The sequence below is a fragment of the Pan troglodytes genome, chromosome 13 (assembly GCF_028858775.2).
Source record: "Pan troglodytes isolate AG18354 chromosome 13, NHGRI_mPanTro3-v2.0_pri, whole genome shotgun sequence".
Classification (NCBI taxonomy): domain Eukaryota; kingdom Metazoa; phylum Chordata; class Mammalia; order Primates; family Hominidae; genus Pan; species Pan troglodytes.
This window is the reverse complement of record NC_072411.2, coordinates 18890187-18914768: the sequence shown is the minus strand read 5'-3', so window position 1 is coordinate 18914768 and position 24582 is coordinate 18890187. Positions and strand designations below refer to the sequence as shown.

The window sequence follows — 24582 nt, the reverse complement described above, 5'->3', positions numbered from 1 at the left end:
AGTCTTGGCTCCCTATTTGGCCTTCTCTAACACTGCTCCTGTGTGTGGGTGTTGAAGCACCTCATGACAGGCTTTGCTAGCATGTGTAGGACTGGTCCACAGTTTATCCTGTGGCGTTTGGCCAGAGTGTAATAATTATTGTGTAAATATATTCTCCCTTGCTAGGCTTCCCCTTTACTGAAACTTTACTAGAAAGTCTTTATTTATTTATTTATTTATTTGTTTGTTTATTTATTTTTCGGTCTGTGCCTCTTGGAGTTTCCAGGTTCTCAGCTTCTTCAGCTCTAACATTGGGATATATAAGGTTAGAACAACAACAACAACAGAATAACCAGGAAACTCATCAGTGAGTCATTGTTTAGGTCCTGAAGCCTCTATCCAGTCTGCCTTTTTCTATCCATTTTTCAGTCTTCTTATACGTGTTTTATATATAATATTCAAGGTTTCTAGTTGTACTCAGAGGAAGGAATAAGGAAAATTTTATCTACTCCATCTCCCCAGAAGTGGGAGAGTCTGCAGTTCTTTTAAATGACATAAAATATAATTATTGATGTGGAATTTTTCTCGTAATATGTTGCTAAGTCAAGTTGTAAAACACTGTAATTATATCTTTACAGTAGAATGTGTATACGAAAGTCTAGAAGAGTGTCCAGAGTTGGTATCAGTGACTAACTTCCAGATATGGGGATCATAACTGATTTTTATTTTCTTTTCATCAGTATTTTCTGATTTTTGACTTGAAAAGCACTTGCATAATTTTAAAAATCATTTAAAAGTATAAATGAAATGAAGTATTTGTATATATTAGAAATAATAACTATAATATTAGCTGTTTATTGAGCAGCAGCTATTTTGTTTGGGTCAGATGAAATACTGAGTAGTTTATATGCACTATTTCATTTAATCTTCACAGAGGTAAGATAGGCTTTATGCACCCCATTTTACAGGTGGAGAGACAAGTTTGGCGAAGTTAAGTCACTTGACTATGCTTACAGAGTTAGTAAGAGCTGGGATACTAACTGAGGCTTGCTGACTTCCTGCTACCTCCTAACAATCACTGACATATTTGTGGTGCTTTATAGTTTACAAAGCATGCTTCACACATGCTCACATTTAGTTCTCCTGATAACCTAGAGGTGAAGTTGAAGGGGACGCCAAAACCTGACCTCCAGAATTTGGTTTCCATCTAGACCTTCAGTGAGATTCAGATTGTCACAAAATGAGAGTGGACTAGATGAAGTCTCTCCAACTCATTGTATCCAACTTGCCCTCAGGGATACTCTCTGGAATCTTACCATCCACAAGGCTACCTACAGGGACCTAAACATCCTGTGTCCACAGAGCCTCCCATGAAGAACGAAGAGCCAGTTCAGCAGATGGATAGAGAAAACACTCCCCAAGGGTCACTGGACAGCAGTGCTACCACAAGGGAGACAGGGGCCTGGGTCGCCTCCCTACCCCTGAGTAGAAACACATCACTCATAATCCAGATTCAGCTGTGAGCCCCTTGTTCTTTATTTCCTCCTACCTCAAGCTCCAGAGGGAGAAATTCTGCAGCATCTCTAGGAGGGAGAGACGGAGTAAGTAGGCAACATCTTTGGAAGTAGCCATGTTGGTCTTCCAAGGCCTCCCACTTTCTTTTTATTACCCAACCCCTATTATACTCAGGAAGTGTCCTCTCCCTACCCTTCTAACCTCCAGGGCCCAGGAAGGACTTCTTTCTCATCTAGAATTTGTTCACTTACACACCATTTGGTCTTCATACATGTTCTGTTTGGCTCACATGATACTAGTTGGTTTTTAGTTGGCCAGTTAGTTTGATGTGAAGTAATTGACATATAAAAATCAAAAAAGTTCATAGAATTCAGTGACTGGATTATCTCAAAAAGCTGGAAGATCTGGCACTAGGGGTCATGTGGCTTCATGGTGCCAAGGTACTAGGGCTGAGTGGCACCCACTCCGTCACTGAGGCCCATTCTCTCCAGTTTGCTACAGTCCCCACTGCTCTCTCTTATGAATAGTCACAGTTCACTGATTACCTAACAAAAGATACACTTTTGTGTACCCTGCTATCAATTAATTCCTCCTCTTTTCTCTGCCTCCATAAAACACTGTTTTCCTCTCAGATTTATCAAAGGTCTTCAAAAGGAAGCAATCTGATCAAACTTATTGCCACCACAGACACTTGCTATCGAAGTCTGCTCCCAGACCAGCAGCCTGGCATCACCCGGGAGCTTGCTATGAATGCAGACTCTCAGGCCCCACCCCAGACTTCCTGTATCAGAATGTGCATGTTAGCAAGACCCCCATTCATGTGCATGTCAGCATTTCAGAAGTGCTGTCCCATGCAGCTCTTTGCCCCTTATCCCACCCAGGGGTATATGTGTGCTCAAAGAGAAAATTTATGACACTAATCAGTGAGATTTTAATGTGAATAAGTGAAGCTGAAGACATGTCATAGATTTTAAGGGAGATCTATTCAGATTCACTGACTTTACAGTCAACAAGAGACTCTGGCAATATGCTCATGATTGGTAGCCCAGCTCCTACTTTGTGGCTAAAAACTTGGAAGCTTGGAGAGGGGAGCTGTCTTGTCCAAACTCAAAACCTAGTAGCAGAGCTAAGAGGAAAGAGAGGGGAGGCTGCCTTGCAATGTTGTCAGAGGAAGAGAAATGACACTACTCCTAGATTACTGATCTCAGATTATTTGGGATGGTTTCCAAGAAACTGATATTTACTGTTGGTCCTGCTTTGTCTACATAGGTGGCTCTCAACTTGAGTGTGCAGCAGAATCACGTGCAGAGCTTGGTCAGCTGATTGCTGGACACTACACACAAGTATGTGGATGCCTTGGGCCTCAGGCCAAGCTGCTTCTGCCCCTCCCATATACACCTATGCCAATGCTTCAGCTGACTAGTCAGCCTCGGGAAGGATGGTCCACAAAAGAGGTCCATGTAGGTCCTGATTGAAGGCTGGGAGCCATTCAAGAAGGGAATCTCAGGGTCCCAGAACACAGAGTGTGGCCAAGAAGGTGGAGGGCATGGCCTCCATATGGGCACTACCCTTTCACCCTCAAGACTCCTCACCCTATCAGCAGGGCATAGCCAGAAGCAGCCAGAGCTGGGTCTCTAAGCCTTGCTATTCAAAATGCAGCTGGGCCCCAGCAGTATCTGCATTGCTCTGGAGCTCGTTAGAAAGGCAAAATCTCAGACCCCACCCCAGGCCTCCTAAATCAGAATCAGCACTTTAACAAGACCCCTGGGACATCTGGGTGCACACAAAGTCTAAGCAGTGCTGGCCGGCGTACAGGACCAGGTGGGGCCCTCTTACCTGAATCCAGGGGCAGTACTAGTTATGGAGAAAAGGAAGACTGCTTTAACGTGTCATTGGGCCCGCACAGAATCTGCTAAACAGTAGCAAACAACTAATATTGGTTAAATTTGATCAAGTTAATTGTGGAATAATATGAGTTATCTCTAATTTTATTTGAATTTATTCTCCCAAATGATCATTTCATAATGTAACATTGCTAGAACAAAATACTGTTTTTGAGGGTGTGGGGGAGAGAGAGAGAATGGTCACGCTGCTTATTGTGCTAGCCTGTTAGCTGCACGCTACTGACTGGTTAGCCAAAGAGTAGCCCTAGACAGGAAAGGTCTCAAGTTGGTGTACTGTGGACCTAATGCAGCCCAGATGGTTTCTTTGGTATTAAAATTGGTATTTTCTAGCCTCTCTTATAAAATAGAATAACCTGTAAATATTGAATCCATACCCACAAATGCCCACAATTGCTGGAGCTGAGTCCTGCCCCTTTCAGCATGGATGAGCGCACTCCATGTCCTAGACTCCAGCCCTCTCAGTTCTTTCACCATCTTCCTTACTGATGTCTACTGGCTATGCTGCTGGCTTTTGTGGGCATTTATTTAGAATTCCTTGCTACAGAAAGCACCAAAATTTGGCTACTGTAACAGATAAAGCAAAACCCCTCAGAACAGGAAAATTTCCGCTGAAGTATGCATTCAAGTATTTGAATGCATACTTTAAGGACATGGTTGGTCCTGCTATCTGTGAGGCTTGTAGAGCAAACATTTTATTTCAGTCCTCCTCAGGGTGACTGACTCATTGATGGGGTGCCCAGCCACAGTTTTAAACCTGGAGTTTTGGTGAGGATGTCCCCTTTCCCATCCAGGCATTTTCCATGAGGTACATCCAGCCTTCATCTTCTTTGCCAATTAATGGGCCTAAGAATAAAAATCACAAAGGAAAACAAGGACAATTTCCCCCACCCACATTAATATTCTAAAATATTAGAATGGATTCTTCCTGCTTGCATCCCTTGTCTTTGGGTATTGGAAAACCAACATCTCTAAATTCTATTCTACATGGTGATTAACATTATGGGATGCATTATTTTGAAAAGGTCTGCAAGAACACATACATGCACACACACATGTGCGTGCATAGATTAATATACATGTCTATATATGTGTGTAGATGTATGTATGTGTATATGTACATATATTGATATATATCTGTGTGTATAAAGAGTCCTATCAATCGATCTATCTATAGAAATTGATTAAACCATGTCAGTTCCCTAAGTACACGTTAGGATATTTGGGAATGTTCAGAGACACCATTAGGAAGGACATGCCCCCTCACAAAATATCCAGGGACACATTGGCTGGCTATACCATGGGATGCTGACTGACAGCACCTCTTCCTTGGTGCTTTTTCCTAAGTTAGTTCTTACATTTTTTTCTGATACTGGCTCAGTGTAGAAGAAAAAGGTTAAACCTCCTAATCCCTTCCTAGGCAGAACTGAAAGGATTTGGGCCTCTGATCATCAGCACTGCAAACTTCTTTGGATTTATTGAACTGCATGATTACAACTAGGAAAAAAAAATGTATGGAGTACTTGGGAGATGAGTAGTTTGAATGGAAAGTAAGACATGAATAATTAATGGGATTAAGAGACAGAGTACCTACATTTATTTTAAGGTGCCCCTGACAGCTCAGAGGGGTTTTAAAAATCCTTAAGACTTTAAGGATGCCTCATCTCTGTGGAAAGTCACACCAGCTTTTCATGTATTAGTTCAACTCCAAAAGTCCTGAAATAACTGGGAATGTGTCTGAGTTCTAGGGTGAAAAATACAAGTGTAGAGCCTTTGTCTGACATTTTAGGTACCACTGTTGACGATACATTGCAGAAAAGTATATCAGGGCCACAGGCCACCTCTGAGAGGAGGCTATTGTGGAAACCACAGAGATCTGGAATGCAATCATGGCGTTGCTCCTAACTGGAGAGTGGCCATGGGCAAGTCCCTTCCCCTCTCCAGTCTCCACTTTCTTGCATCTACAGTAAGAAGATTGGCCCAGGAGACTCTCAGCTCCGTCCCTGCCCTTGACTCTGCCCAGCCATGATACAGTAGACTGAAAAATAATCCCCAAGGTTTCCTGGTGCTAATCCCAGATCTATGAATGTGACCTTATATGGCAAAAAGGACTTTGAAGATATGATTAAGGATTTTGAGAAGCAGTGATTATTCTAGATAATCTGAATGGGCCCTAATTATGACCACAAGTGTCCTATAAGGGGAAGATACAGAGATATCTGACACAAAAGAGCAGAGACAGTGATGGCAGAGCAAGACTGGAGTGATGTAGCCACTGGTGAAGCAACACGGGCAGCCACCACAAGGTAGAAGAGGGAAGGAATAGACTCTGCCCTGGGATCTCAAGAAGAATCTAGCCCTGCTGACACCTTGATTTTAGCCCTGTAAGACTCAGATCAGACATTTGGTCTTCAGAACTGTAGGAAAATACATTTCTGTTGTTAGCCATTATATTTGTGGTGATTTGTTACAGCTGCAAGAGGAACATGTCATACAGAGACACTGGCCTTCCAGAGGCTTCGTGGCTGTCTCCTATGTCTCCCACCTGGCCTGTTTCATGGAATGATGTTACCTGCCTGTTGATCCCTGAAGGCATTTGAGTTGGCAGTCCCTGTAACTCATCGCTCAGCAGAACTCTGGTGCTATGGTCACCCACTTATTTATTTACTTATTCATTTATTCAGCCAGTGTTCATTGAGTACCTGAAGGCCTCACACTCTGCAAGTACTGAGGATGTAAGAATGGACAAGACATATCCCCTCCCTTCCACGGCATTGGGTGACAAGACTGGGATAGTAGAAAGAGTGCCTCAGATGTGGAGAGACAGAGAGAAGGGATAGTGCCATCGTTAGCCACCACGAGGGGGTTCCCAGGGGGCAGCAGGAAGGTCCTAGGTGCCAGACAGGGCTCAAAATGGGAGGTGGAAATATGTCTGGGCATTGGCGACATTGCTGCTCATGGCCATGGAAAGGAAAACATCTGAGTACAGGCCCAATCACCTCCTCACTGACCCCAGACACTATCCATTCCCTCCCATGCCTATCCAAAGACAGAACCCTCAGGTGCACTCACTGGCCAGCACTTTCTCAGACTCCTGCCTCTTGGTGGTTTCAATTAGTGTCTTTCACACTGAGAGCTGTGACTCTCATGCATTGGGAAATCAATTTAGTAGGTCACAACCAGCATTTTAAAAGCAGGATGGAATCCTGACAAAGGTCTAATATCCAGAGCCTACAAGGAACATAAGCAAATTTACAAGAAAAAAATAAACAACCCCATTAAAAAGTGGGCAAAGGACATGAACAGACACTTCTCAAAAGAAGACATTTATGCGGCCAACAAACATATGAAAAAAAGCTCAACATCACTGAACATTAGATAAATGCAAATCAAAAAGATAATGAGATACCATTTCATGCCAGTCAGAATGACGATTATTAAAAAGTCAAGAAACAAAAGATGCTGGTGAGGCTATGAAGAGATAGGAGCGCTTTTACATTGTTGGTGGGAATGTAAATTAGTTCAACCATTGTGGAAGACGGTGTGGTGATTCCTCAAAGACATAGAACCAGAAATACCATTTTACCCAGCAATCCCATTACTGGGCATTTACCCAGAGCACCATAAATCCTTCTATTATAAAGATACATTCACATATATGTTCGCTGCGGCACTATTCACAATAGCGAAGACATGGAATCAACCCAAATGCCCATCAATGATAGACTGGATAAAGAAAATGTGGTACATATTCACCACGGAATACTATTTAGCCATAAAAAGAAACAAGATCATGTCCTTTGCAGAGACATGGATAGAGCTGGAAGCCATTATCTTCAGCAAACTAACGCAGGAACAGAAGACCAAACACCACATGTTCTCATTCATAAGTGGGAGCTGAACAATGAGAACACATGGACACAGGGAGGGGAACAACACACACTGGGGCCTGTTGGGGGGTGGGGTGGTGTGCAAGGGGAGAGAAAGCATCAGGAAAAACAGCTAATGCATTCTGGGCTTAATACTTCGGTGGTGGGTTGATAGGTGCAGCAAACCACCATGGCACATGTGTACCTATGTAACAAACCTGCACATCCTGCACATTTACCTAGGGACTTAAAATAAAATTTAAAAAGAAATTAATAAAAGCAGAATGGAATTGAATAGGAAGTATTAGTGTATTGCACATTGTTAGTGAAGACACTGCTTTGAAAAAGTTTAGTTTCAGAAAAAGACGTGTGTATGCGTGTGTATGTGTTGGTGGATGAGCAGTGCCCCTCACTGCTGTGATGCAGGAACTCAGAGCCTCCACTCTGCCTCATCAAGCCCAGAAGTGTTGCCGACGGCAGGACACTTGAGCTGACTCTGGAGATATGAGTTGAAATTTGCAAAGAGGAAGACAGGAACAGAACGTATTAAGATTATGGAGTTGTGAAGGGGGCTGATGTGTCCAGAGAATGGGGAGAAGGTTTACAAGGTGGGTCTCAGGGGTGTAGACAAGACTGTTCTGTATAATTGCGCAGGTCCACCCTGAACAAGGATGCTCTGCTGAAGGTACCAGGGGAATCTAAAATTCAGCACGGGGCTGACGAAGTCTTGTGCCACGGCTTTTCCAATTCACACAAAGATGCCATCTGCTGGCCAACCTGTGTGCCTGCAGGGCCGGGTCAGCCCAGTTGGAGCATATTTTTCTACTTTAACTGAGGGTCCCTATGGGCTAGAGCAGGCTTGTGTAGGCAGAACTAGCTGGGAAGGCAGATGGGATCCAGAAAGCAAAGGAAATTTCTCTGGGCAGAAAAGTGAATGTTTCACCATCAATTCTTTTTTTTTTTTCTTTTTTGAGATGGAGTTTCACTCTTATTGCCCAGGCTGGAGTGCAATGATGCCATCTTAACTCACTGCAACCTCCACCTCCCAGGCTCAAGCCCTTCTCCTGCCTCAGTCTCCCAAGTAGCTGGGATTGCAGGTGCCCGCCACCAAGCCCGGCTACTTTTTAAATTTTTTTTAGTAGAGACGGGCTTTCACTGTGTTGGTCAGGCTGGTCTCGAACTCCTGACCTCAGGTGATCCACCCACCTCAGCCTCCCAAAGTGCTGGGATTACCAGTAAGAGCCACCATGCCCGGCCATCAATTCTTCTTGGTCCGGACTTCTTCCCATTCCCAAGTTGGGCTCCCTACTGAGATTCTGAGGTATTGCTCCCTTCTTAGAGCACTCCTAACCATTCTTGTCTTCTAGCTATGGTCTGCTCCTTTGTCTCCTCCTCCAGACAGCCTCTCCAGAATCCCCCACAAGGACGAATTACTGCCCTCATTCAATCCTTCTCTTGGTCCAGGCAAGTCCGTGTTCATGCATGTGTCCTGCATGCAGGGGGCATGTGCATCCTTGCATTTCAGTCACTCAGGTTTCTCGTGTGTGCTCAGCCCATCATTCACATGGAAACACCTACGGAGGGCCACATAATCTGTCGCTTTGCAATTTCATATAGCTGCCAGTGACTAACGGACCACTAATGGTCCATTAGTGAACCATTTGTGGTCCACTAATGAAGGAGATCAATGTATAGATGAGAAGTTGTAGGATGGGTGCCAACGAGCTGGGCGTGAAGGAGCTCTATCCAGGGAGGATTTTCAGCCATGCAGGGGTGTATATTACCCCCACTCGCATGCCAACCTCCCCGACATCAGACATCAGAAATATCCATAAGGAAAAGCCTTCCAGGCCCTAATCAGAGACCAGACTGGGAAGGTGAAACCTTGTGGCTTCTTTTCTTATTGATAGATAAAAAATGGATAATGTCTTCTTTCTCAAGAGCATATTTAGATACAGGCCAGGGAGCATGAAGATGTGAAGTATCTGAGAAAGGACAAAGGAACCACTTATGGAAACAAGACTTAAAAAAAGAAAAAGAAAGAGCACACGGAGGTTGGAAGAGCCCCTCCCAGCCACTGTCACTCCACCATGCAGTTTCATGCTTCTCTGCCATGAAGATTTCTTCTCCTTCCAGACATCAGCTACTCCTGATAGTCAACTTCCTCACTATCCATAAGCAACTTTAGACTTCACCTGGGGGATGGGGAGGTTCTAGGAGACGACAGGATGGAAATTAGCAGGGTCCAGGGTTAAGAAAGGAGTTCAGGAGCAGAGGCTGGTGTGATGAAGGCCAGCTTGCCAGATCAGGAGCAGAGGTTGGGTATAAGGGAGAGAGCAAAGCCCTCCAGGACAGACAGAGCCTGACTCCCTACCACGTGTTGCCACCCCTTCTGAGGGAATGCCTAGAAAGACAGATGGATGCACACAAACACACACCCAATAGCAAACACTAGTCAGCATTGCACAAAATCTGGTGGAAGCTTGGCACCACTGTGGACACAGGAGCTGCAAAAATGAATGGAAACAAGACAGCAAAAGCAAAAACAGACAAATGGGATCACATCCTGCAAAAATGTTTCTGCACAGCAAAGGAAACAACAAAGTGAAGAACCAACCCACATAATGAGAGAAAAGATTTGTAAACTATCCATTCAATAAGGAACTAATAACCAGAATAGATAAGTAACTCAATTCAATAGCAAAATAATAATAATTTGATTAAAAATGAGCAAAAACCTGAATAGACATTTCTCAAAAGAAGAAACACAAATGGCCAACAGGTAGATGAAAAAATGCCCAACATTGCCAATCATCAGGGAAATGCATATCAAAACGACAATGAGATATCATCTGGAGAGGATGCAGAGAAACGGGAACCCTCATACACTGTTGGTGGAAAAGTAAAGCAGAACAGCCATTTTGGAAAACAGTATGGAGGTTCCTCAAAAAATTAAAAATAGAACAAACTACCATATGATCCAGCAATCCTACTACTGGGTATATATCCAAAAGAAAGGAAAGCAGTATATAGAGAGGTACCTGCACTCCCCTGTCCATCGCAGCACTATTCACAATAGCCAAGATACGGAATCACCCTAAGTGTCTATCCGTGGATGAATGGATAAAGAAAACGTAATACATACACACAATGGAATATTATTCATCCACAAAAAAGAATGACATCCTTGTGTGTATGTGTGTGTGTGCATATATATGTATATATATATGTGTGTATATATGTGTGTATATATGTGTGTATATATATGTGTGTGTATATATATGTGTGTGTATATGTATGTGTGTATATACACATATATAACATTTTCTTTATCCATTCATCCATTGATGGACAGTCAGGCTGATTCCATATCTTGGCTATTTTCAGCAACATGAATGAAATTGGAATGCATTATATTAAGTGAAATAAGCCAGACACAGAAAGATGAGTATTGCATGTTCTCACTCATAGATGAGAGCTTAAAAAGTGGATATTATGAAAGTAGAGAGTAGAATAATAGATATGAGAGGTTGGGAAGAAAAAGGGGGAATGCAGGGGATGAAGAGAGGTTGGCTAATGGATACAAAAATACAGTTAGAATGTATAAATTGTAGCATTCAATACTACAGTAAGGAAATTATAGTTAACAATAATTTACTGTATATTTCAAAATAACTAGAAGAATTGTAATGTTCCCAACACAAGGAAAAGATACATGTTTGAGGGGATGGGTATCCCAATTACTCTGATTTGATGATTACATGTTGTATACATATATCAAAATATCACACGTGCCCCAACAATATGTACAACTAGGATATATCAATAGAAAAATTCAAAAAAATAAAAGGAATGAGAACAGACCTACACTTGAGAATAGATTAAATAAGCATGGTCCTGGCCCTAAGGCCATCACCATGGAGGCTGCTGGCATTCACAGCCAATCACAGTTCAAAGCAGATCATGCAATTACACTATAAATAATGTAATGTGGGAATACAGAGAAGAGCTGGATTAATTTGTGCCAGATTATGTAGAAGCCTGAATGTCACAGCCAGACTTGTGGTCTGAGCAAAGACATAATGCAATCAATCTATACTGAAGAAACACCCAATTTTTTTTTTTTTTTTTTTTTTTACAGTCTCACTCTATCACCCAGGCTGGAGTGCAGTGGCACGATCTTGGCTCACTGCAACCTCCACCTCCTGGGTTCAAATGATTCTCTTGCCTCAGCCTCCCAAGTACCTGGGATTACAGTCATGCACCACCACCCCCAGAAAAATTTTTTTTTTTTTGTATTTTTAGTAGAGGTGGGGTTTCACCATGTTGGACAGGATGGTTTTGAACTCCTGGCCTCAAGTGATCCACCAATCTCGACCTCCCAATGTGTTGGGATTACAGGGGTGAGCCACTGCACCCAGCCCCAGAAAGATATATCATTTAGGCAAGATTGGAGGGTGGAGATCAGAGCCGGAGGACCAGTTAGAAAGAAATCACATTTAAAAAATGATAGTTCCTAACCTTTACTAAGCACTTCCCGTGCGCCAGGCCCTCTTCTAAGTGCTTTACATATATATATATATATATATATATATACACACATATATATATATATACACACACACACATATATATATACACACATATATATATATATACACACACACACATATATATATACACATATATATATATATATATATATATATATATATATATATATGTAGCACATTTGCATCCACAGGGTTTGCAGCATTATGGGCTGAACTGTGTCCTCTAAACTTCATATGTTGAAATCCTAAACCCCAGTACTTCAGAATGTGAACTAATTTGGAAATAGGGTCTCTGCAGATGTAATTAGTTAAGATAAGGTCATCCTCGAGTAGAGAAGGCTCTTTATCCAATGTGACTGACATCTTTATAAAAAGGCAAACTTTGGACACAGATTCACACAGGGAGAACATCGTGTGAAGATGAAGACAGAGGTTAGGGTAAGACATCTAAAGGCAAGGAATACCAAAGATTACCAGCAAACCACCAGAAGCTAGGAGGGAGGCGTGGAAAACATCCTCCCTCATGGCCCTTAGAAGGAATAAACCCTGCACTGCCAACCCTTTCATCTTGGACTTGTAGCCTCCAGAATGGTGGCACAGTAAATTCCTGTTGTTGAAGCCACTTGGTTTGCAGTACTTGGTTACAAAAGCCCTAACAAATCAATACAGTCTGTCTGTTATTGTCACACACTAGAGAGAAGGAAACTGAGACACAAAAGGTTAAGTAACCCCAAATTACTAAGCCAGTAACTGGTGGGACTTGGTTGGTGCAGAGTGCCTCGCTCAACAGTCCACAGGTGCAACCTCTGCATAAATCCAGCCATCACAGGAAGTCACAGGGCCTGAGCCAGGCCAGCAATGGTGAAAGGTGAAAAGGGAAAAATAATGTAAGAGACATTTCCCAGAAAGAAGTCCAAGACCTGGTTTCTGGTCAGATATGGCAGGTGAGAAGGAAGCAGGAACATCTGTCCTTGGAAAATGGCTCCTCGGTTATTAATGGTGATTACATCTAGATATTATTATAGTTTAAAAAGTATTGGGGTAATCATGTGTTTTCTATCCATTTTCCCAATTACAGAACACTCCATGAGGTCAGAGGCAGTGTTTGTATCCTCACAATATATGTGGATATTTCCACATATATGTTTTGCATATTGCCTGGCTTTAGAGTCCACTGGGTAAATATTGGTGAAAATGAGTTGCTGCCACCTGTCTTTACGCCACAGAACACAAAAGAAGAGGGTGTAGGAGTGTCATTTAAATATGTTTTTATTCTTGAAAGAACTGTAGGCTGGGATCAGCAACCACTGTAGTCTGCTATGTCAGAGCTCTACTCCTCTCATAAAATTACTCCTGGTAAGCAAAGGTGACCATGTAAATTACCAAACAATTTCTGATTTTGTAGGGAGCATGCCTGGATACACAGCTTAGGGACAAGAAACCTACGCTCACCAAGTGTCCACCAGCTCCTCGGCAAGGAGGGAGTAAAATGAATTTTTTCTGCCACAACTTCTCTAGGTAAATTTAGAAAATAGTGCCAGAGAGTCACGTGCAGGTGGCAACTAGACTGAAATGAAAGCCCACAGCCCGACACCAGTGACACTCAGCAAATGCATTGCAATGAGTAGAAAGAGGGAAGAATTTATCATGTAGCCAACCACAGTGCTAAGGGCTTCATAAGTTGGGACAAAGATTTGTTGACCCCCAAAGTCTATTCTTTCCCATCTTCCATAAATAAACTTTTAGCAGGTCACATGAGCACCAAGAATAAAGACTACATTTCCCAGGGTCCTGTGCAGCTGAGTGTGACCACGTGACTTGGTTCTGTCCAATGGGATGTAAGCAGAAGGGCTATGAAAGCACTGGTACCTTTCTTAAAGTATGGTTGGTCCACACCCTTTGTCCCTTTCTTTTTCAGGCATTTGTCTGGTCTTCTGCTGGAAAATGTGGATGTGGTTGTGATCATACTAGACCCTGGGAATAAGGACAAACCTGATGAATGGTGAAGTGAGCAGAAAGAAAGTGGATCCCAGAGGACTTTTCAGAGAGGAGCTTCCAGGCCACAGTATACATCTGTGGACTTTGAAGCAAGATAACTACTATCTGTGTAAGCACTGCTATGTGGGGTCTCTGTTACTCATAGCAAACCTAATCCTAACCATCACACATATATTGGCTTTCTCATTTTCCCAACAATGAAATGAGCAGGACTTAATATCCCAGTTTATGAAGTAACAAAGGTTAGGAGAATAACTCATCCAACATCACACCACCCTGAAGATATGAACTCAGGTCTGCCTGGCTCCAAAGCCTGTGTCCTTTCCTCTATATTAATTAATTCTGCCTCTGCACTTGGGAATCCTTAAGCACTGTGAGCACTGTGAATTTATAGTTATGTTGCTTTTCACAATTTGCTGACATGGTTCATGCACTTGGTCAATAAGACCTCTGTTTGGTTCCCTACCAAGGCCTACAGGTGTCTTTGCTCTAAAACAGAGTCAAGGCTAGACAGTAACAGCATCCTGGAACATCACAGCCATATACTTGTGGTCACAAAGAGAAACCAGGCCCAGAGAGTGTGAATGAGTCTGTAAAAGCCATCCCCACTTCCAGCAAAGTAAACCCAGGTCTTCCTCCTACTATTGCTGGCTTACAGAGAGTACTGCTTCTGTGCCTGAATATGCCCAGACCAGGAAGACCATTCATCATGTTCATCATATGTTGTAACTGCTACATTACATAGAATGCTCTCTTCTCAAGCCGCAGACCGACTCAATGGTCTCCTATCAGGTTTGGGGAGGAGCAGAGGCTTTGGCCTATCACCTGTTACTCCAGAAGGCAGAAGCTGGATCAGGACATGTGGCAGCATTGAGTGCAATGCAATGGGGTTCTATGTACAAATTATGTAAAACTTGGGATTTATTTTTTTTAAAAACACAACATATACAACCCATTGGTCAAATCAGGAGGGATCAAGGAAAGAAACACCTCTAAAGGCCTGCATAGAGAGTATCTTATATGTGGCTACCCTTTGGAGAGTCTAGGCCTCTTAGAATCCCAGAGATTCTTAAGAGAAAAGAAAGGTTGTTTGTTTATGAGGTGGGATTTTTTTGTTTGTTTTTGGTTGGCTAGCTGATGGATTTTTTTTTTTCTCTAGTGCTAGTCTAGTCATTGATTGCGCTAACTAGTGAACATTACCATTTATGGTTGTGAGGCCCAAATGCAAACATTCTCCAAGTCCAGGATTTGTTTCTGGGAAAATATGCACAAACCAGAAGCAACCAGTCTTCTCTACCTGCACCTACCTGCACGCTTGCCATACATTGCTAATCAATCATCCATCGCATGCTTTGCCACAGGGTCCTGGTGGAGCAGCAGATCCCTTCATAAAGCACTAAGGCTGCCAGTGCCAATCAAATGAAATTGATTTCTTATACTGAAATACATTTTCTGGCCAGGAGCGATGTCTTCTGCCTGTAATTCTAGAACTTTGAGAGGCCAAGGCGGGTGGATCACTTGAGCCCAAGAGTTCAAAACCAGCCTGGGCAACATGGCAAAACCTTGTCTCTCCAAAAAATACAAAACTTAGCCAGGCATGGTGGTGTTTGCTTGTAGTCCCAGCTACTTGGGAGACTGGGGTAGGAGATCACCTGAACCCAGGAGCTCAAGGCTGCAGTGGGCTGTGATCGTGCCACTGCACTCCAGCCTGGACAACAGAGTGAGACTCTGTCAACCAAAACAAACAAACAAAAAACGAAGGAGGGGAGGAAGGGAGGAAGGAAGGAAGGAAGGAAGGAAGGAAGGAAGGAAGGAAGGAAGAGACATTTTCTACTCCGCTTTTTGAGGACAGAGATTAAGTCTCATTCAGGTCTATGTTTCCAACACTTAACAGGAGACTTTGCATACAGTAGAGCCTTGGAACACATTTGAAGAGGGAAAAAAGAAAGAGAGGGAGGGGACAAGAAGAGCCATTAAAAGAATTAGGTTAAAGGGGTCCCCAATTGTTTGTGGAGAGGTTGGATTCGATCTCTCACCAGACTCAGAACTCAAGGCTCCTCTCCATCTACCTTGCTGCAGTTGGCCTGAGAATATCACCACCCCCAAGAACTAGTGAGCTCCTGCAAGGACTTTTTTTTTTTTTTTAACAGACTTTATTTTTTAGAATAGTTGTAGGGTCACAGAAAAATTGACACTCCCTGCCTTCCCACATGCATAGCCTCCCCATAGTCAATATGTCCCCACCGAGTGGTCCATTAGTTACAATTGATGAACTTACACTGACACATCCCGGCCCCCGAGAGTTCATAGTTTATGGTTCAGTCTTGGTGTTGTACATTCTATGGGTTTGGACAAATGTGATGTTATGCATCCACAATTACGTTACCATACAGACCACTTTCCCTGCCCTAAAACTCCTCTGTGTCCACCTATTAATCCCTCCCTACCCCCAGCCCCTGACAATCATGGATCTTTTTACTGCCTTCACAGTTTTGCCTTTTCCAGAGTGTCATATATTTGTAATCACAATATATAGCTTCTTTTCAGATTGACTTCTTTCACTTAGTAACATGCATTTGAATTTTCTCCATGTCTTCTCATGGCTTTATAGCTCATTTCTTTTTAGTGCTGAATAATATTCCATTGTCTACATATACTACAGTTAATTTATCCTTTCACCTAATTAAGAACACCTTGGTAGCTTCCAAGTTTTGGCAATTATGAATTAAGTTGCTATAAACATCCACATGCAGGTTTTCATGGGCGTGTAAGTTTTCAGCTCTTATGGGTAAATACCAAGGAGTGTGATTTCTGAATTATATGATAAGAGTATGTTTAGTTTGTGAGAAACCACCAAACTTTTCCAAAGTGGCTGTACCATTTTGTATTCCCACCAGCAATGAAGAATAATTTCTGTTGCTCCTTCTCCTTGCCAGCATTTGGTGTTGACAGTGTTCTGGATTTGGATCACTCTAATAGGAGTATAATGGTGTCTCATTGTTGTTTTAATTTGCATTTCTCTGATGATATACGATGTGGAACATCTTTTCATATGCTTATTTGCCGTCTGTGTATCTTCTTTGGTGAGAAGTCTGTTAAGGTTTTTGGCCCATTTTTTAATCTGGTTGTTTGTGTTCTTACTGTTGAGTTTTAAGTTTTTATCTATATTTTGGATAACAGTCCTTTATCAGATATTTTTTCCCAAATATTTTCTCCCTGTCTGTGGCTTCTCTTTTTATTCTATTGCCAGTGTCTTGCAGAGCATAACTTTTTAATTTTAATAAGGTCCAGCTTATCAATTACTTCCTTCGTGGAGCATGCCTTTGGTGTTGCATCTCAAAATTCATAATCAGGGCCAGGCACAGTGGCTCACACCTGTAATCCCAGCACTTTGGGAGGCTGAGGCGGGAGGATCACCTGAGGCCAGGAGTTCAAGAGGAGTCTGGCCAACATAGTGAAACCCTGTCTCTACTAAAAATACAAAAATTAGCGAGGCATGGTGGCATATGCCTGTAATCCCAGCTTCTAGGGAGGCTGAGGCAGGAGAATTGCTTGAACCTAGAGACGGAGGTTACAGTTAGCCGAGACTGCGCCACTGCACTCCAGCCTAGGCAACACAGCAAGACTCCACCTAAAAAAATAATATTAATAAAATAAAATAAGTCATCATCAAATCCAAGGTCATCTAGATTTTCTCCTATGTCACATTCTGAAAATACTGTAGCTTTGCGTTTTACATTTAAGTCTGTGATCCATTTTGAGTTAATGTTTGTGAAGGGTGTAAGGTCTGTTGTCATTTTTCGCATGTGGATATGCATGGTTTTCTATGCAAACACACTGTTGCTGAGGTGGAAACAGCACTAGCTCAGGAGCCAGCAGACTGGGTGCTTGCCCCAGCATAACCACTAACCTGTTGTGTGACCTTGAGCAAGAAGGAGGCCCTCTGGCCTGCTCCCCATGTGCAGAATGAAAGCCCTGGGCCAAAAGGCTGTTGTAGATCCTTCCATCCTCCAATCTGCAGGGTTCCCCTGCTATTGCTCTCCTTCTAGTATGACTGTAGGACACATTTGCCCCTCATTCATGTTCCCACCTCAACAGCAGCTCTCCTGAGAAGCCTTTCCTGGGTATCCCAGCCCATGGGCAGTACCTTCCTCAGAGCACCTCCAAACTGATGCCCCCTACCCGCCCCACATTTAGCTTCTGTTGCATGGTGATACCGATGGGTGTGTCCTCTCTCCAACTAACCAGGAGATTTCTTGAGAGCTGAGAATGCTTTGTATTTCTTCTATATGTCTCACAAGAATAAAAACAAAGTTAATAATATAATAATAGCAACAACAATAATAATGATATGATGATGATTGCTACCCTTTCCTGAACATTTCAAATACATATGCTCATCTAATTCTGCTACTACCCTGAGAAGTATTATCATCCTCATTTTGCTAACGTGGAAGCTGAAGCATAAAGAGGTTGTGGGACTTGCCCAAGGTATCCCAGGAGGAAGAGTTTGGAATCTGGGTGCCTTGGCTCAGAAACTATGTGTGTGAGCACTAACTGCTACCAAAGCTCGAGTAGGTGCTGAGCTCCCATCCCTGCTGCACACATCATGTCTATGTGTGTGGCTGTTCAAACATCTTCAGTCTGTGGCACATGTTTATATTCGTTCTAGCCCATCTCTATGTTCCCAATGCCTGGTATAATACTCCACATGTGAATGTCTGGATGAATGGAGATGTTCTAAAAGAAAGGTCACCACCCACCACCACCACCACTGCCGCTCCCCCAACCCCATGGCCTTGCCAGACATTCCACTCGTCCAACATCATTTATCCATCCATAGCCCCACCCCATCCCCCACCCCCAAGCACATTACATACCCTTAAAGCTAGTAGAACAAGCTAAGGAAGATCCCACTCACTTCAAATGGTGTTTACCTAGCACTCTATCTGAGCAAAGCCCTGCATAAATAATTCACCTGTCACATTCTCTTTTAGTACATTTTAGGACTTCCTAATAAACTCTGGACAGCTAACTAATTTACAGATCTGATGGCACAACATGCCCATTTACACAGTAGCTTCTAGAGAGAACTTGCCAAGAAATTCTTCCATTACTCCCTGCTAGGTCCTTCCACTTTCAGTGGAACCAGAGGCTCAGACAGGACTCTAACTCTTCCCCTTCTGTCTGTCTCCAAAGCCACTGCCCATCCTGGTTTAGTCCAACCTTTCAAGAGCCTTACAGTGCAGTGTGGATATATATTACTTGGGGACCTTGTTAAAATGCAGATTCTGATTCAGTTGGTCCAGGGTGGGGAGAAAGGGTCTGAATTTCTAACAAGCTCCCAGGTAATGCAGATGTTCCCGGTCCCTGGACCACATTTTGAAAAGCAATTCCCTAACTCCTGCTTCAGCAGAACCCCGCACTCCCAAGCCCGCCCTCCATCCTCCCAGTAATCTAGCGCACAAGATCGATCACATCGCTTCCCCTCTTGCACCTCCTGGGATCCTGTCCACACTTCTTGGACTGACTCTAGCCACTTGACTGGGACCTCAGCCTTTTTCTGCTTTGCCTCCTTCACCCGCCCCTGACCCATAATACTATTTACTATCCCTCAACATACCCAGTGTGTTTCTTCCTCCTCTGTAAAACTGCGGGGTTATCTCTGTTGCTCCAGAAAGCCTTCTCTGACCTCCCTTTTCTTCCAAGTGTGATAAGAAGCCCTCCCCTCTGCCTCCACAACACTTCTATATACCTGTCCCATAGCACAGGTGTATTGACCCAGGTTGGTCTCCCCACTAGACTGAGACTTTTGTGAGGACAGGGACCATGTCTTCATATCCTCTGTGACTCAACAAATATTTATTTCATAAACAGATGAGAACCTCATTAAAGTATTCCTTCACACAATGAGGGAAGACAGTTAATAAAATTTCTAAAGGAGCAATAGCTACTTTGTTCTTAAGAGTACAAATCTTTGTTACATGTAGAATCTAACTTTTTAAGCCTAATTAGATATTTGCCTATATTAATGTATTTTACTATGTCATTTGCTTTGCAAAGTGCAGATAAAAATTCCAAATGTTGGCTGGCATTAAACAACTTCTAAGGGTGAAATTAGCAAATTAAATGAATTTGGTCTACAACTGGCACGGGAGATAATGCTCCTTGATTTGGCTGCAGCACGACTTTTGCTCAGTTGTTGGAGGCATTGTTTCATAAATGGTCTCTTAGGAGGATTATAATGGGAATGGCTAGTGATATTTAACAAGGTAGGTAGGTAGATGATAGATAGCTAGATAGATTATAGATAGATAGATAGATAGATAGATAGATAGATAGATAGATAGACCTTTCGCACATTAGGGATAAATATATCAACCACAAATAATAATAACTATCGTTGACTGAGCAGCGGCTCTGTACCAGACCCTGGGCTAATTCTTTGCATCTCTGATCTTGTGGTCTCCTCTAAACAATCCTGGGAGATGATTTTCATTATCCCCATTGTACCAGTGGAAATATTGAGTCTCAGAGGTTGAGCAACTCATCAATGAGTAAACATTTAGTGACAGAGGCTAGGCTGAGATCAGGTTTCACTGCTTGTAACCACCAAGCAAAACTGCCTTTTGTCAAAGGTTTACAGTGGTCCTGTGTAATTAAGAGACAAGGGCATCTAGTGGCCATATGGCATCAAATACAAATAAAGAGCCTTCATTCCCTGTGATCTGCAGCCACTTCAAAAAGACACTTCAAAGACAGAGGCAATACCCAGGATGTCCAGCCCAATGGGGGAAATTCAAAGCCAATTTAAATCCTTGATGGAATCCCACTTGAAGTGGGGAGTCTAAGACAAATGCATGTAAATGAAAATCTAGTCATTAAGCATAGAACTAGTAATTTCCTGGAACTAAGTCAAGCAAGTGTCACATAGGAGCACCCTAGAGAGAGGATCAATGTGACTAGAATAACTGGAAAGGAAAGTTAAACAACATCTAGGGAGAGCCCAATATGGTCCAAGTAATACCCCATGCTCTTCACCTGTGTGATATCATTCATTCCTCAAAGTGTCCCTGTGACGCACTCACAGTCAGGGCCATTTTACAGATGTAAAAACTGAGGCTGGGAGAGATTCAGGAATTGCCTCATACGTGGCAGGACAGTCTTTCAAACCTGGGTCCATCCTGTGTTTTCTGTGGAGTATGCTCACCCCCCCAATTCCTCAATCCCTACAAGCCTGCCATTCCTAATGGATTTGTTAAAGTTCTCTAAGTAGTCACTTGCCAGCAAACTGATAGAGCCCAGCTTGAGGCTGTGGTAAACACCAGCCCTTGGTGGGGGGTGAAAGACTGAAATTTCAGGAAATTGTGGAAATACTAGTAATTTGAGAGCATTGAGACACATTGAAAGAGCAGGAAACAAAACAAAACAAAAATACTCCAAACGTTCATTCTATTATTGGAAACCTGAAGAGATGAAAATATGACCTTTTCTGCCTCCTTGCTTCCAAAATAGTGACAAATGTGTTTTATATTTTTACAAGCTATATTAACAGAAGCGACTTCAAATGTGTGTGGCCTCCTGGGAGCTCGATGTTTTGATCTATCTTTTTGTGGCTGTTCTTTGGCATGGAGAAAAGGGACGCTTTTCTAGCAGGCCAGTGTCTATATGGTTTTGATATGGCCCAAACTTTGGCCAAACAAAGCCGTAACCCAGCCAGTCTCTCAAACCATATCTCTTACCCAACTCACAGGTGCCCCTTCCAACCTAACTGCTGAGGCCTGACAGATACCAAAGAGGATCTTCAGAGACGCCAGAGGTCGGGTGCCATCCCTGGAAACGAGGAGAACAGAGTGCTGGAAAGAATCTTCCATTCTTTTTTCCTCTGAGCCTTGATTTCCATATCTGAAATGAGGAGACTCTGCCTACTTCCTGGAGAATCGTGAGGAACAAAGAACTTTTGCACAGTACCTGATGTAGTAGGCACTTAATAAAAGAAGCTGGACAGATGATTGCCTTTCTCCACAATCACCTCAAGGGAAATACTAAAGCAGAAAAGTCATTCTATGGGGGCAGCTTCAGGGCAAATGAGGAAGGAGGCACTCTTCCCTTCTACTGCCTTGAAGGTAGCAACCACTGCCAAATGACTGCATGTCCATGGGGGTGCAGGCAGCTCTGTCGCACTGGGTGGCAGCTACCCACATCCCACTGAGGCTCAGTGGGAAATAGCTACATGACCGGGGAGGAGCTTGATGGCAGGGACTTCTTTAAAAGCAGAAGCCTGGTCCACTTCAAGGAGCAAGTGGCCAGTGCCCAGGCAGCCCATGTCTGCATCCTCGGCTACTCTACAGCATAACTCATACAGCTATGGAGTGCACCCTACACACAGGCCCTGAACCAAGGAAGCAAACGAGGGCCAAAGCCCAGCCCATCCTCCATGCAGCCAGCCAGACTCCCTGGCTGGAGGAAGGAGGTGCCTCTTGAATTTTTATAAACCGCATAGGAACTAGTGGTGGCCAGGTGCTTCTTTGGAGTTTTTAAGACTGACTTTGAATCACAAAAAGAGTCTTTGCCTCCTTCCACCAACCTTATCAAGTCTCCCCTATTTGCTAGCCGACCAAGCCACAGTCCCTGCCTCGAGGGGCCCAGAGTCTGAAGATGGGACAGACTTGGAAGTAAATGACTGCAGGACAGGATAACCCAGCTAGGACAAGTGCTTCTGGAGAGACAGAGGAGCAACTGCCCAGATCACAGGACCCATTAGGGGCAGGGTGCAGAGGAGAAATCTTCATCAGAAGGATAAGGAAGTGCAGCCAAATGAAAAGAGGGAATGAGAGGGAGCAAGAGGAAAGGAAATGCAGGGAAAGGAAGAAGAGAATAAAGAAATATTGCAAAAGATGAGATGAAAGTGAAAGAATGAAGAGGATCCCAGCCAGTATGAAGAAGCTTGTGAGTGTGTGTGTGCGTGCATGTGTGCACTTACACCAGACAGAGAAATATAGGGGTGGGGTACACTCTGCGCAAGGCATTGAGATGGTCACTTTATAGACCTTATCTCATTGAGTCCTTATAGCAATCTTGTGATCATTACTATTCCCATTTTACAGATAAGGAACTTAGACAGATGGAAGCCAAAAGACCCAGCTGATATATGATGGAATCCACGCTGCCCCCAGTGTACCACAGGAGAGGCAGAGCTGTCCTTTGCTGCTGGTGACTCAGTCCCTCCAATGCCCCTCTTCGTCTTCCCCCTGTGTCAGGCTATTGGATCACTGCAGCACCCCCTGGAGCCCCGAAGCCATGGCCTCAGCACCACAGTGACGATTTCAAATGCCAGCTCTGGCTGAGGCTAAGGTTGCTGGCATGAAATCAAGTCTGCCATTAGCACAATGTCCAGGGAACATTTGGGCAGCTATCTGTCCCTCTCAGCCCAGGTACATGGGGGTTATGTTGATTAAATAAATCTAATCATGGAAATGAACTGACCCAGGTGATGGGCACAGCACTCAGCTCCAAGTTACTGGTGATTGTCAGAAAATCCAATTAAGATAGAGCTGAGCCTACTGTGCTGCATACAGTTAATTGAGGGCAAGGGTAGGGGCAAAGGGGAAGCTAAGAAAGGAAATCATGTCTTAATATCCATTAAGTTAATCTCCCTCTTAAGCAGTGCCAGAGAGAGTCCAGGAAGAACCTAGAAGAGAATTTAATGGAAACTAGGTACCAGCCTGCTTTTAATATTTTCTTGACATTCTGGCTGGGGGACATGTGACAGGCACAGGAGACAAGGACGTGCAAGTCTATGTGTCATTTACGGAGCCATGGACTAGGACTGTGGAGGCCCAAGGTCAAATCTGTTCTGGGCTCCATCACCAATTAACCACTTGATATTTGACGCTGTCCTATCTGAGCCTTAATAAAATGGAGTGCTAGAACTGGACCAAAGCCACCTGGTGGCTTTGAAGACCTTCAGCAGGAGAGGGGAAGAAAATGAAAATACAGGAATTTGAGAAAAATCTACCAACCTTATCACAGTGAGCTTGTGTTTCGGCATTATGATACAGCACATAGGAAATAGGGGGTGGCTCAGGGCAGGGAGAGAATTTGTTTCTTTCGTCCATTTGAAATTTATTGAGCATCTATATGTTCCAGGTTACAGAAACAAATACTGCATGGTCCTCGACCCAGAGAAAATCTCTTATAGGCCATGGGAGGCTGAGAGGTGTCTGTTTTTCTTCCCAGTATATCCCCAACATTTAACAACAGGTTAATACTTAAATATAGTAGATTCTCAATAAATATGTGTTGATTAAATAAACAAACCAATTTAATTCAAGACAAGTAAACGGACACTTTCAACGAAGCATTTTAAAGCTATAGGGGAGAGAAAAGTGTCCTGGGAACTCAAATATGCGGCCCTCACCCCTACTAGGGAAGCAGAAGGAGGGAGCATCCCGTCCAAAGCTTCCCAAGGGGCGCCGGACTGCGTGCTGCAGCTGTGGGGGTAGAAGTCTTCAGATAAAAGATGGGGAAAACAGACCAAAGCAAGTCTCGCTGGCCAGTGACACTCCAGGAGCATGGCCCATGGAAGGATCCAAGGCTGAGGGATCTGAGGTAGCCCTACAGAGATACTCTGCCAAAATCCAGTCACGGGAAGGAGGGAGGAGGCGAGGAACGAAAATGAGATTTGGTTTAGGCCGGAAGAACGGGCTGCGCCAACGAGAAAATAAAATGGCGAGCTGGGAAGGGTGTAGCGCGGGCTAGAAGGGC

The 24582-nt window shown here is 43.4% G+C and overlaps 1 long non-coding RNA gene across 1 annotated transcript; it reads left to right on the top strand.

The window, feature by feature from the left end:
* The first annotated feature begins 1190 nt into the window (after positions 1–1190).
* LOC129143293 (uncharacterized) lies at positions 1191–23831 on the top strand. Its single transcript, XR_008546556.2, has 5 exons — positions 1191–1580; positions 2764–2837; positions 13223–13335; positions 13736–13924; positions 21569–23831. It is a non-coding gene; the product is annotated as an uncharacterized LOC129143293 (long non-coding RNA).
* The last annotated feature ends 751 nt before the right edge of the window (positions 23832–24582 follow it).